The 13,353-nt window shown below is 29.0% G+C and overlaps 1 protein-coding gene across 1 annotated transcript in view; it reads left to right on the top strand.

Moving 5' to 3' along the window:
* Window positions 1–331: 331 nt before the first annotated feature.
* Window positions 332–13,353, top strand: part of LOC129960710 (leukocyte elastase inhibitor-like) — a 58,749-nt gene continuing 45,727 nt past the window's right edge. Inside the window, exon 1 of the mRNA XM_056074277.1 lies at window positions 332–381. The gene's annotated coding sequence lies outside the window, so the exon portion shown is untranslated. The remainder of the gene's footprint in view (window positions 382–13,353) is intronic.

Below are 13,353 nucleotides of genomic sequence, written 5' to 3'. Positions count from 1 at the left end.
TCTCTAAATCAATCTCTGATAAGTATCTCTTCATGATCATGTCTATTAGAACACTGAACCAGAAAAAAATATCAACATTTATAGAAGATTCCGGTATTTCTATTGGCTTGATTTATCCTCAGTAAAAAAGAACTCATTTTTGATACAATTTGTATTTTCGATTTCTTCGTGATTAATACTTCTTGAGCTTTACACACATCTTCAGTTGCCAAAAGAATGTGTTATTTGATTAGTTTCATCACCAGGAAGTCTATTGTTGGATGATAAAAAACGTATGATGAAGTCAATTCGGATTTAAGTGACAATTACTGACACTTGTAAACTGAATTTCCGCTGCTCTGAAAGAGCGAACGAAGCATTACGAAGTATCTGTTCATAACGGTAAGAATATAAGATATGTTTATGTCGCTACACAGATCTTAAGAGATATTATCTGTTTAGCATTTTCTAATTAGAAGAATGGTATTTTCTAATTTTTATTTTATTCCCTTTAGTTCTAAACTTTTAGATATATGGAATCATTTATATTTTTTTATCATTTTATGAAGTATTTAAAATCGCTTAAAATTATCAACAGTATTAAACAGCAAAACCATTTTTTTGTCCGTTTGCATACTTAAACAGTTTATCTAATCTATGCTCTATTGGAATTTTATAAATTCATAATAAATGCTAGTTAAATTAATTAATAAATTTTTAAAATTAGTTTTTTTATTAGTTTAGGATATATAAAATACAATTAAATATGTATGCCAGTGTTTCGATAAATTTCTACTTAATATTATCTAATAATCTTATCATAACGGGAAGAGATTATTTGCTGATAGAAATTATCAAATGTATTTTTAACTCTAGTAAAATTACCCTAAAAGTACTTCTCTAGACTATAGCGCAATTCTGTATGGCTGATATTGATGGTAGAATTTAAGTGTATTGAAACCACATATATTATTAAATAGTGTGTTCAACTTAAGGATATTAAGTATTTTTTGGAAATGTAAAGGCAGGAAGAAAAAAAAATTAATAAAAAAATATGCGAAATATTGCAAGACAGTAATTCTTTTTTTCATTAAAATGTTGCTGAAACTTTATACATCGTTGTTCTTTACAATAATTATGCGCCAAATTTTAATATACACTAGATATGAAAATTGAAATATTTTTTCTTATGTTTCCTCTAATCCTCTTGGTTAGTTATTTCACAATATGTGTATATTTCATGATATGCCATTTTAAAAATAATTAATAAAGCAACTTTATTTTTTTTAAAGTTATGTATTTTGTCTTTAATATCTAGAATTTAGCTTTGCTATTATCACCGGTGAGGAGAAAGTGGATAAAAATCAAGATTCATAATTGTAAACACTGGTTAAATTTGCTATTTATTTTTGGAAAATAGACAATGCAATTAATTTATTAACTTTAACTATTAATTTTTAACTTTATTTACAATAAGAGACACCATGATAATTTAAATCGATCAGTTATCTTCTGGTTATAATTTTACTTCTAGAAATCATTACAGAGAAAATAAAGCTTGAAATTTATAATTTTTTATGTATGAAACATTTAAAAGTGAAAAAACATAATGGATTGTATAACATTTAAAAGAGGAAGAATGTAGTTTATATATTTAATTAGTGATAAAAATACATGAACGAATAAACATTTCTTATATGCTGCATCTTGAGCATAATAAATTATTTTGAACTTACGAAAATAAATTTATTTCAAAGTAGTTGCATTATTTTGTTATATAAATTATCTTCATTTGCATAGAAAGCGTCCTCCAATTTATTAAACTGTTCACAAATAATTTTGATTTCTCATTAATTTTTCTTCCCTCAATGACACAAGTTTCAAATAATTAACGCTCAATTAATTAATAAAAATGTCATTTATGCTATGCTTGGTACTGAAAAAATTACACAACATGTTTCATGCATATAACAAACTGAAAAACGATAGTTTTCTACAACTTAAAATAACATCTTTAATTAAAATAGCTATTATTTATAGCATACTTGGAAAGTTATCATTTAATGAAAAAAATTTATCTGAAAATGAACCTTTTAATCAGAAATATGACAGCAAAGTTGCTACCATTGATGAATATTAACTTTTGAAACAAATGATTCAAATTAAAAAAAAAAAAAAAAGGGTAAAAATTATTCAAATTCTTTCGATTTGTTTTTCATCACAAATAATGTTTTAAATGCACTTTATTTTGTAATATCCAAATATTACGATTATGTTTGTTATGCTTATGTTATAAATTTATTCTTTATGTCCAAATATTTTGTAGCAGACACTATAACAGATGATTTCAATATTTGAAATGATATTTGAGTTTAAAATAAATAAGGTGCAGGAAATATTTGGAATTGAATAATAAATCATTATAACATTTAAAAAGTTAATTCTCGTAAAATAAGAAATAACAGAAGTATAAACATAATTTTGAAACCTTTAGGACACTGAAATAACAAGTTTAAACCATTCATGGCAGAAATATATTTTACATTATTATCGACTAGCAAAATAAGAATAAGAATTTTGAAGAATAATCATATACAAAGAATTTAATCAAAATAAATATATCGCTGTTTTGGATTCCAGAAAATCAATCAATTATATAGCAAAATCCAAATATCTGTTACTAATCAATGAATACAGCCAAATTAGTCTTCCCGGTGCAATAATAATAAGCCCCAAAAATATAAACAGTCATAAAATCGTACTTTTGGATGGATTATTAACGATATTTTAAATATTTTTATAAGCAGCTTTATTTAAAACTAAACGAAATTGAAATGATAATTTGCAGAGAAGTTATACATTATTTGGAGGAAAAACATTTTTAGAAAAAATTACGTTGAAAAAAAAATATAAGATTTGTTAAAACGAAATTAAGTCCCAAGCCTTTTTTTTTTTTTTTAAATAACTTTGGCAAAGGCAAGTTTTATTTTGCTACAAATAAAAAAATTAAAATATAAATATATATAAAAACAAAATTGAGCTTATAACAGTATGTTTAAACAGGAAACTATTAAACTTTTTCATAGATGTGAATTTTTATCATCTGATTTTTGTAATATAATATTGTTCCGAATTTATAAAATTACTTCCCCCTACAGATAATCTCTTGGTAAGGAAGAGTGTTTTGCAGATATTTTAGTGGCGACAAATGCTAGATTAGTGACCCCCGACTTTGACGATAAATGCTTCGACCATTTGGCGATGAATGTGGCAACTTTGGTAAGAAAACGAAGATTCCAGAAACTACTGGAATTTCGGCGCCAACTGGATTAGGAGAAAGTATGCGATATCTTTCTAGAAGCTTCACTGACATATTATGAAGGCTATTAAAGCCAGAGAGCAAGAGTTCAGATTTAATCAAGTGAAAATCTCTTTGGAGTTTTAATCTCCATCGGAACCCTTTCGAGTGTTCTGTGCTGTTGCAACTATATAATCATGATTTTCTGCGTTGTTGATTATATTTTTGCAAGAAGTGTCTTTGAGTATGTTTCTGATGTGTTTTACTACCCATGTTTCGTGTAAATAAAGTGAAATAAAGCATCATAATCCCTTTTCGAAATTGTGAGACTTTCATCATACAACACACAGAAAGGATTTTTGCTGTAACATTGTTGTTTTGACAAGTTTAGCTATAGTAGGTTCCTCGGCTGTAAACTGACTGTATCCTTTATGTTACACCAGATTTGATGGCAACAGTTTACATTTTTTAGAATACAGGATGTAAGAGTTTTAAATGCAAATAAATGATTTCTCAATGTTGCCCCGCCAACGATGACACTCAAAGCATGGGCCCTGCATGACCCACTGTTATTACGTCACCGAATTTCGGAGAATTTTCGGCTATAGATCTGCAAATAAATGCAATGAATAATGCGCCTTCAATGAAGTGCCTTATGCTTATGAATAATGTGCCTTTTAATGAAGAAAATGACAAGAAATATTAAAATCAGTTTAATATTTTCCAACAGAAAAATAAAATGAGTAATTAAACCGGAGGCTAAGGATTAAGGGTTACTTGCAGCCAATTTCGGATTGGCTCTAGGTAATAACATTCTTAGGTCGTTAAAGCAAAATTCACAAAATTCTTTATTATATTTTGATGTTTGTCTCTTATCTTGTTGGGTTATAAATCGATTCAGTTACAAGACAGAGGAGAGAATGACAAATTTCTCCAATCACATAGATTTTTTTTTGGTAAAAAAAGGCAGTTGTGCCATTTTGAACTATATTATCTTTAAGAATGCTCTGACATGAGACATTTATTTGTCTTGCATGCTTAAAATGCTTAAATAACCCGAAATTTCTGTTCTGACGAATATTTTCGAAAGTTATTTCGTTTACTTTATAGGCAGTATATAGATTATAAAATGGGTATGCAAAAACGCTTTATTTTTGAATTTGCAATAACTATATACAAAGTTATAGTACAAGTTATAAAAATAAATAAAAGTGTAAATCTTTAATACCAAAGTATTTAGAAATAACAGTTGATGCAGTGACATTTATAAACTGCTTTGGAACTGGCAAAGAGCAAATTCATATATCGAAATTTTAGGTTATCACCTATAATAAAATTATTCAGAAATATACACTGCTAAAAAAAAGTAAAATTTGCTTAAAATTATACCGAAGACAGTTTGACATGCGAATGTGACGAGTTTTAGTAATTCAAAAATGAGTATAGAGCTCTTAATGCTCTATTAAAACCCTTAAAGGCGTTTTAGGAGAAACAATGTTTTCTTTACTGTCAACACAGTTTCGAAAAATATTTTAAAGATATTTGATTTAAATTTTCCCAAAATTTTATAGTTGTTTCCAGCCATATTATGAACTAACATCTAACCTCTATGTATATATTTATTAATTTTAATGAAAAGAATTAGATAATTTTTAATGCACTCAAAATTTTTTAATACAAATTTTGAGTGTTTTTATAAAATTTGGAAAGTTTTCAAAATTTTTAAAGACACTACAAATCTTTTAGTAATATATTTAATTATGAAATGAACTATGTATTGTGCAAATATTAATTAGAAATATATTAAATAGAATTTATTAAAATATGTTTACCGAAAGCACAAATTTTCATTAAAATTCACTAAAGAGGTCCTATAATTTGAAAGTCAATGAAATTGCACCCGATCTCTTAATTTTATACTCAATTTTAATTAAAAACATGTAAGCTTCTTTAAAATTTTATGTGTTTGAAAAAAAGTGTTCCGAAAATAGTCATTTATAGCAACTTTGAGATGTATCATGCATTTGAGCTGCCATCTGTTGGTGCTAATGGAAACTATAATTGAATGTATATACACTTCTCCGCATCTTCATATATACAAAAACGCTAAAATCCATATGAACTATTTTCAAACACGATAATCCATAAATTACATTTTATGAGGGAAGGAAAATTGCACAAATGTTCTTGTTCAATGGTCAAAACTTAACACTGAGACTTAAAACTAACAGTAAAATTTCAAAAAGTTAAATGTTTTTCAACTTCTTTAATTTTTCTGTTATGAAAATTAACAATGGTTGTATATGTAATGGTTTGTGTTTGGTTATACGCAATAATTAATTAAAATGTGTATTTATGCAATTAAAATAAATGCAAAACTTAAAGACCAGTTTCCTAAATTCTTCAAATAAAATTTCCTTTACTTTTAAATAGAGAAAATTTTCAAAAGTTTGGAGCGATTTTGAATTATGCTTTTATGAAGTTAAGTTAAATTAAAATTTTTTGTTGCATTCAGTTAAAGACAAAGCAATAAATAAGAAAAATTAAATTTAAATTAAAATAAGAAAACCGGTAAAAAAATAAAATTCGCCCGAATTGCAATAACTAGCTTCCTTAATTGAAATATCGATATAGATGCAATATCTTAATGTTTTACAGGGCAAAACATTGGCTTTGGTAGGAAATTGATTATTCCAAAATTAGATGGATGGTCTTAAATGGTCGAGTGTAAACAGGGTATTAGAATCTATAATTATTGGACAGTTAAATGTATAAAAGAACAACAAAAACTTTTTTCTGCCTGATGTATAAGTATACTGGCTCATCCTAGAACTTTACACTTTGAATTACTTCACCACTATATTTTTAATTTCTATTTTTATTTTAATAGGTCTTTTGACAATATTTTTATTGGTCCTAAAGTAGTGATTTAAAATAAAATTAAATTTAAGTCAATCATTCAAACGAAAACAATCTTTTTTAAATCTCACAATTTCGGAATAAAATTTGCAATACTTACGTAATAAATATTAATAGTTTATGGAGAAAATTAGCTGCAGGTGATTTTTAACATTTGTCTGGTTCAACTGATATTCTAATTTTATTTAAAAGCAGACGGTGAAAGGATTTTCAGCAGTATAACACCTTATATAAAATAAGTTTATATGTTAAAAATATTATACATGAAAGGATTTTAATCCCGTACAAAGCTTGATATTTTAACCAGTAATTTTATAAAGTTATAAAATTTATCATCATTTCTGACTTTCTTTTACTTGGTCAACGTCAGTTTGACTGGAAGGGAATTATTTCTGCAAACTATATACGTATAGCTTTTATAGCGATATTAAATGAGTTATACATTACCATATGGTTTTAGATAGTGAGCGGCATCAGTTGGTAAAATTTCAAACTATTCTTTTCCCAATGGAAACCTCGGTAACATGGTCTAAGTAACAAATATCTGAAACTTCATTCGGATCCTTTAAGTAGAAACAGAGTTACAAATCTCTGAGTACCGTCAATTCAATTACCATCAATTAATTTAATACCATCAATTAGTAACCAAGCCTGTATTATATGAATTAGAATCTGTTTATCTGGATTTTGTCAGAATTTTTGCTAAATTTATACGAATTCAAAATTTTTTTAGATTACAACTGAACTAAGACGATATGTAAACACCAAAGCTGAAATCATTATTGATATTAATCAATCTCACAAGGATTATAAGTCACTAATTGCTTAAAAGCTACTCTACTAATGAAGCATTGGCTACTTAATTCTATTAATACGGAAAGGCCGCAAACGCCCGCTTAACGAAGCTACGGTACCCGCCCGAGTCGCCTTGGATATCACTGTCAAATTCCTCCGCTTTTCTTTAAGTGTAATTCATTGAACACCCACGGAGCCTGCTTTATTCAATAACTAGAGTTCCGACGACTTGTGGTCTTACGGATTTAGTCATAAATCTGCCAACTGACCCATCGTATAACCATCCTCGCCTGTGGACGTTGGTCCGGAATTTCCTGCAAATTGTCAGTAAACTGAACAGACACCAAAGAACCTCGGAAAACCACAAGACAGGGAAAGAGGGAAAAGTGTGCCTGTCTCCAGACAGTCAGAGGTCGTTGGAACGGGGCTTTAGGCGGTGGATTAGGGGGACAGGAAAGTTTTCTAAGAATACTCAAAGAATGTTTGAGCACACACTTATTAGATATCAGCTAAGTGGAAAACTCTTTTGTATGTTAATCCTTTAAGAACATCGGCTGTTATCGCAGTTCTTTGGGGGGTGGGAATAGAGAATTTTTCTTATCTTTAAAAGAGAAATTTGGGTGTTCCAGTATTCTGAAGTACCTGAACAAAATTGGTCTTAGGAATGAGAGGATTAAAATAATTCGTATAGTCAGATGAACATTTATTTCCATTGCAATGTATTCTCATATATGTTCATAGAAATAATTATAGTAGCAGAAAAAACTGGTATTGAATGTTATCTATTTATTGAAATGCTTTCTAAATGGGATGTAATTTTGAAACTGATAACTATAATAAACACTAAACTTCACGGTTTTTAGGCTTAAACAGAGGATTTAAAAATGGTGTCTTCCCATAACAACTAAAAACATTTTGAAATCACGACATGTTCTGAAATGACAATAAAATTGCTTTGTTTTTTGAATGTGTATGCGTTCATTACTAAACCACTCCCACAAATCCTATTTAGATGATTATATTTAGAAAATGAGAGAGATTGAGCTATCACATTTGTATTTCATTTTCATTATTCGTTCATCTCGAAGAATTATTCAATGTGAAGTATTTTCTGATATCTAATAATAAGGATGGATATCTAATATTTTATGTTTTTTTTCGGATAAAGATGAATATGTAAACCATCAGTGATCTGTTATATTAACACTTGGCATGGATAAGGAATCGAAGGTAGAGGGTTAAGGGCTCCATGATTTCAATCTAAAAATTGATAGATTGATGTGCATTTTAGCAAAGATTATTTCTGTAGTAAGCTAAGAGTGGAAAGTTTTTCTGGATTTTCTCCAAGCCAAAAACAATATATATGCCAGTTTCCCTTGAATGTCCTTCACAAAGGAAACGTACCCATTATATATTGAAGATAAATTAGTCTTCTACATTAGGTAGTACCTACCTTCTCCAAAGTCGATTTGACCAGCAGAGGTGCCTCACTTCTGCTTTATACTTTCTGCTTTGAGTGCATTTCTAAATATATCTTTTTTCCCTTGAATGTCCTTCACAAAGGAAACGTACCCATTATATATTGAAGATAAATTAGTCTTCTACATTAGGTAGTACCTACCTTCTCCAAAGTCGATTTGACCAGCAGAAGGTGCCTCACTTCTGCTTTATACTTTCTGCTTTGAGTGCATTTCTAAATATATGTAATAATGCAGAATGAGAAATTTCGCCATATTTAGAAAAAAAATATAAATGCGATAAATGATTTTTTTTAATGTTTGTAAAAACAGAGCGGAAACATGCTATTTTTAATCTTTGTTAATTGAATCTCAAAAATTCATTTCATGAAAATCGATAAAGGGTTTATTTATTATAATTCTCAGTACAAAAAATTAAATTTAATCAAATAAGAAAGTGTTATTAAAATTGAATAGTGACAATCAAAAGCATTTTGAAGGTAGATATACGAGGGCTGTTCAATAAAGAAAGGTCATGAATTTTTAACGTGATTAAAAAATAAAAACTAATATTACACGTATATCTGTGTAAGTGAAAAATAAATTGCACGTTTCACGGGTATAACGTCACTTCTGTGGTCTTAGCAGCTGTCCAAGCATGCGTTGTTTCATTTTCGCCTACGCCAAAAATGAATGTGACACGTAACAAACACATTGAAATTTTGTTTCTGCCTTGAAAAATAGTCGGCTGAAGTCTGATGCTACAGAAAGCTCTCGGGCCATTATAACACAGCTAGAAAATGTTTAAAGAGGGAAGACAATCGATTGAAAAGGACAGGGTTCGAGTGACCGCTCTAATGGATATAAACATCAGCACGCAAACTGTGATAGTGAAGAAAGATAGTCGAATTATTTTAAGAGACCTATCCGAAAGACCGAACATTTCATTGGGTGGCCCTCACACGTTGCTTACAAAAAGAGTGCACTTGACACATGTTTGTGCTCATTGTGCAGTAGCTTTCAGAATTCAATGTCACATGTGTCTTATCCCCCTCATAACCCTGATTCATCCCAATGCAATGTTTCTTTTCAAATTTATTCAAAACAATCCGGGTAAGTATTTTCCAATACCAGAGATGGAGGTAGATGCAGATGCGATTTTGAAGGACCTATCAAAAAATGGCTTCATTATGTGTTTGAAGGCTGGAAAAAAAAGTGGCATAAATGCATTCAATGTATTGGGGAATATTTTGAGAAAGATGCCCTTTAATTGACGAGTGAAAACATCTGCACTTTTCAATACTTCCAAAACCCCATTATATAATTTACTTCTTTTTCCGAGACATTTCTTAATGAAATTATTTACGCCACAGCCTAATTTAGATATTGTACCTTCTACGTTGTAATTTTCTTATTCATACAGATGTATAATAGCTTTATTTTGTTCCAAACAAAATCTTTTTATAATTAATCAGTAATGTATTGACATTTTATTTCAGTTGCTGATTCCACAGTTATTCTATCCGAAACAGAAGGATAACATTTTCTTTTAGCTGTTACAATATCATGATAAGTTGGATAAATAATTTAGTTGTACCTTTTGTGAGAGCTCTTGCAGGCATTTTCATATTATTTATACAACAACAACAACAATAACAAAAAAAAAAGAAGTGTCAGAACAGAAGGATTTTTTTCCTCCTGAATATTTCATATGACCTCTTTATTTTGGTGGCTCTTTCGACAGTAGTTGTTATTATTCCCATCTTATTTTCAAGATCTGTCTCTTTGTAACCTGAGTGGCATGTGCCAATATACATTACATTAACCTTATATTTTTCATCACATTAATAACATTTTACATTAATCTGAGTGGCATATCAGTTAAATCCACTGGTTTAAATCTGGAGACTAAATTTCTTTAATTTTATTCTTTTGGCCCTTGGCTGGAGTATAGGACTCCACCTGCAATAGATGTTGCTAGTAAACAAGTTTCAATAAGCACTTCGCCGTTTAGTCAATTATCATTGTTCTTTAAAAATTTTCTTTTATTGCTTCAATTTCTCAGTCGTTCTTATTTTAGACTAATGCAAGATGAAAAATTTTTTAATTTAATTACGTTGTCCAACATTTTCAAGCAATCAGATGTACTGCATTTCATTTTAGCATGCAATTTGAATTTTCCATTCAAGTTTTTTTTTTTTTAAATCGCAGATTTTGGCTTTTCAAAAAAAAAAAAGTCTTTTGAATGGAGATAGCCGAGAGACACATAATTAAATAAAATACAAAATTGCTCCTAAGAGCAGTTAAAATTTGTTTTTCTTTGACCCAAAAGTTAATAATTTATTATTCAACTTCTAGTTTAATATAAAAATGCGTACAAATGGATGTACTCCAAAATATTAAGTGTTTACATTTCTCCCCATATTTTTAAGTCTAATATTGTTCCAATTTTCTCTGTAAATGATAGACTGAATTAAGTTGAAATGATATAAAATATCAAATAACTGTCTTGTTTTTTAAATTAGATAAAAATTGTAAGTTTAAATTTAAAATTCATCCCTAAAAATAATTTTCCATTGTATAAAGGGAATGGAAGTGGAAAATAAATTTCCATTTTTCTTAATGAGAGTTCATGCACACTCATTTTGAGTGGAATCGCGAGAAATTCCTCACTTTGAGGTACTGAAGGTAAAAAATAAAGACTAATTGGTACTAAATGTTTGATGATTTATTAACTCTGGAATATAAAAATTTGTTTGAACCACAGTTATAGCTGATTTTAGGAAATGAGAATTTTGGATTTTGACGCGCTAGATGAGCGATTCAAACCATTTCGCACCATTTCAATTTGCAGAGTCATCACAGTGGTATGGAAGTGGATGTATATAATCGTAAGAGACTGTTACCTTGAATAGATATTTTAACCTGTTAACTGGGTAATTAACTTATATTCAATTCGTTTTGCACTGAAATATTTTGTTCACACACAGTTAACAGGTTAAAAGCTGACAATCGGCGAAATCCAAAACTCTGTTTATTGTTGTCGACATATTAAAAATGGACGAAATATTGTTTAAATCTTCAGAAGGTATATTATATTATTTGGTACATCATATTAAAGTGCTTAAAGTCATGGTCAAAAGCCAGCGTACAGTGACGTGATCGCTGATAAGAGCCAAAAGTAGATAAAGAAGCATGATAAGTGCGATCGCAGCTTTTTAAAATTCGAAATAAAAATTCCCTTTATTTTTTAATTAAGTAATTTTATTTATGCTCATTATACTTCATTACAGAAATTCGATATCAGACAGTTGGGGTTATAGTAACTAGAATCTGAGAAATGTTAGGAAAGAGACTGAAGTTTTGAACGACTCATAAGTTAAAATAGAGTTCTTTAGTTGAAGTAGAATACATTTAAAAATTAAAATAGTTAAAAAGAAAAATTTTTTTTAAGGCTCGGATATACTGAATTTATCACATGAAATATTATAAGCTCTAAATAAATTTTCTGCTTTTTAATTATGAATGTAAGCTAAATTATGATGGTTTTAAGCATTTATCAAGCTTCAAACAGCTATTTAGCATTTTATCATATTTCAGGCTATTTTTTTTAGTTTTGAGATTTTATAAAAGAAATTGCAGGGTTATCCAAGTAAATTTGGAATATTTGCCTCCATCCCCTCAAAAAAAGCTTTGCAAAGCATCATTGATAGAATTTCCTTTTTATTGACTACTTTAATTATATTATAGGTAATTAGCTACCTACTCATAACAAGGATTTATGTAGCTTGATAATAATATAGATATTTTGTATAACTGTTGCAATTAATTCCAGACATAGATATCATTTTCATACATTGAGTAGTAGGTAATTACCTCCAACATATCTCATCCCCTGAAATTATCAATGATTTACGATCATCCATATTTTGCTTCGATTATTTCCGTTGTAAATGAAAGTCAGTTACACAGCTAATTTGTGTAGGTATATAGTTTAAGGTTACTAAATGTTAGACGGTTTTTGAAAGTTAGAATCAAATCTCCAGGTATTTCCTTCACAAAATTTTCTTTGTAACTTGTATATGTTATCTACAATAGCAAATAAAACTAAATATTGTCTGTTTTCTATCTGACTGCGTATTGCTGGCTTCTACATCGTGGAATTTAACACCAGCTTTCTCGAAATAAAGAAATACATTCCTACTCTCACGTGAACTATTCACTTACCTTTGGGTGAAGTATTATTAAGAATACCCATTTCGTGATGTATTCTGGACCAAGAATACATTATAAGATGGGTATCCTTCATGAATGATATATTCTAGACCAAGAACACATCATGAATTATTTACACTTAATATTTAAGAGTCAAGTTAATTTACTCTCAAGTGTATCTCTTTCTGTAAAACTAAGCCCTGCATGATATTAACAAAGAAATTGTTAAAAAAAAAAGATTAAGAATTATTGAATTCTAAATCGGGAATCCTAACTTTCTTCTAATGACCGATCATTTAAACAAATATTAATCATTAGAAAAGGATGTTGCAGTTATAATAATAACTTTAAAGAACTGTAAGAAGTACCTCAGTCGAACTCTACAACTACTTCTTCTTGCGTACAGCCGACCACCCCGCCACCACTGAACGTAGCAGTATCGACAGGATACTCTACAACTACTACTCGTGTTATGATATAAAAAAATGTACAAAATAATGCCTGCAGCAGTATTGGAACTTCGTCGATGTGATTGCTAAGAAGACATTTCTTAATGGATGATGATGGCTTTTATCGTTTTAATAATTTGTTTTGTCTAATAATTAGACATTTTTTATGGTAATTCTTGTAATAATTTTGGTATAATTAGAAGAGAATCTTGTTTCTACTACTACCCAGCCCGTACTTGGA

Source organism: Argiope bruennichi, chromosome X2 (assembly GCF_947563725.1).
Source record: "Argiope bruennichi chromosome X2, qqArgBrue1.1, whole genome shotgun sequence".
Taxonomy (NCBI): Eukaryota; Metazoa; Arthropoda; class Arachnida; order Araneae; family Araneidae; genus Argiope; species Argiope bruennichi.
The sequence above is the reverse complement of the archived record's forward strand: the minus strand, read 5'-3'. Positions and strand labels throughout refer to the sequence as shown.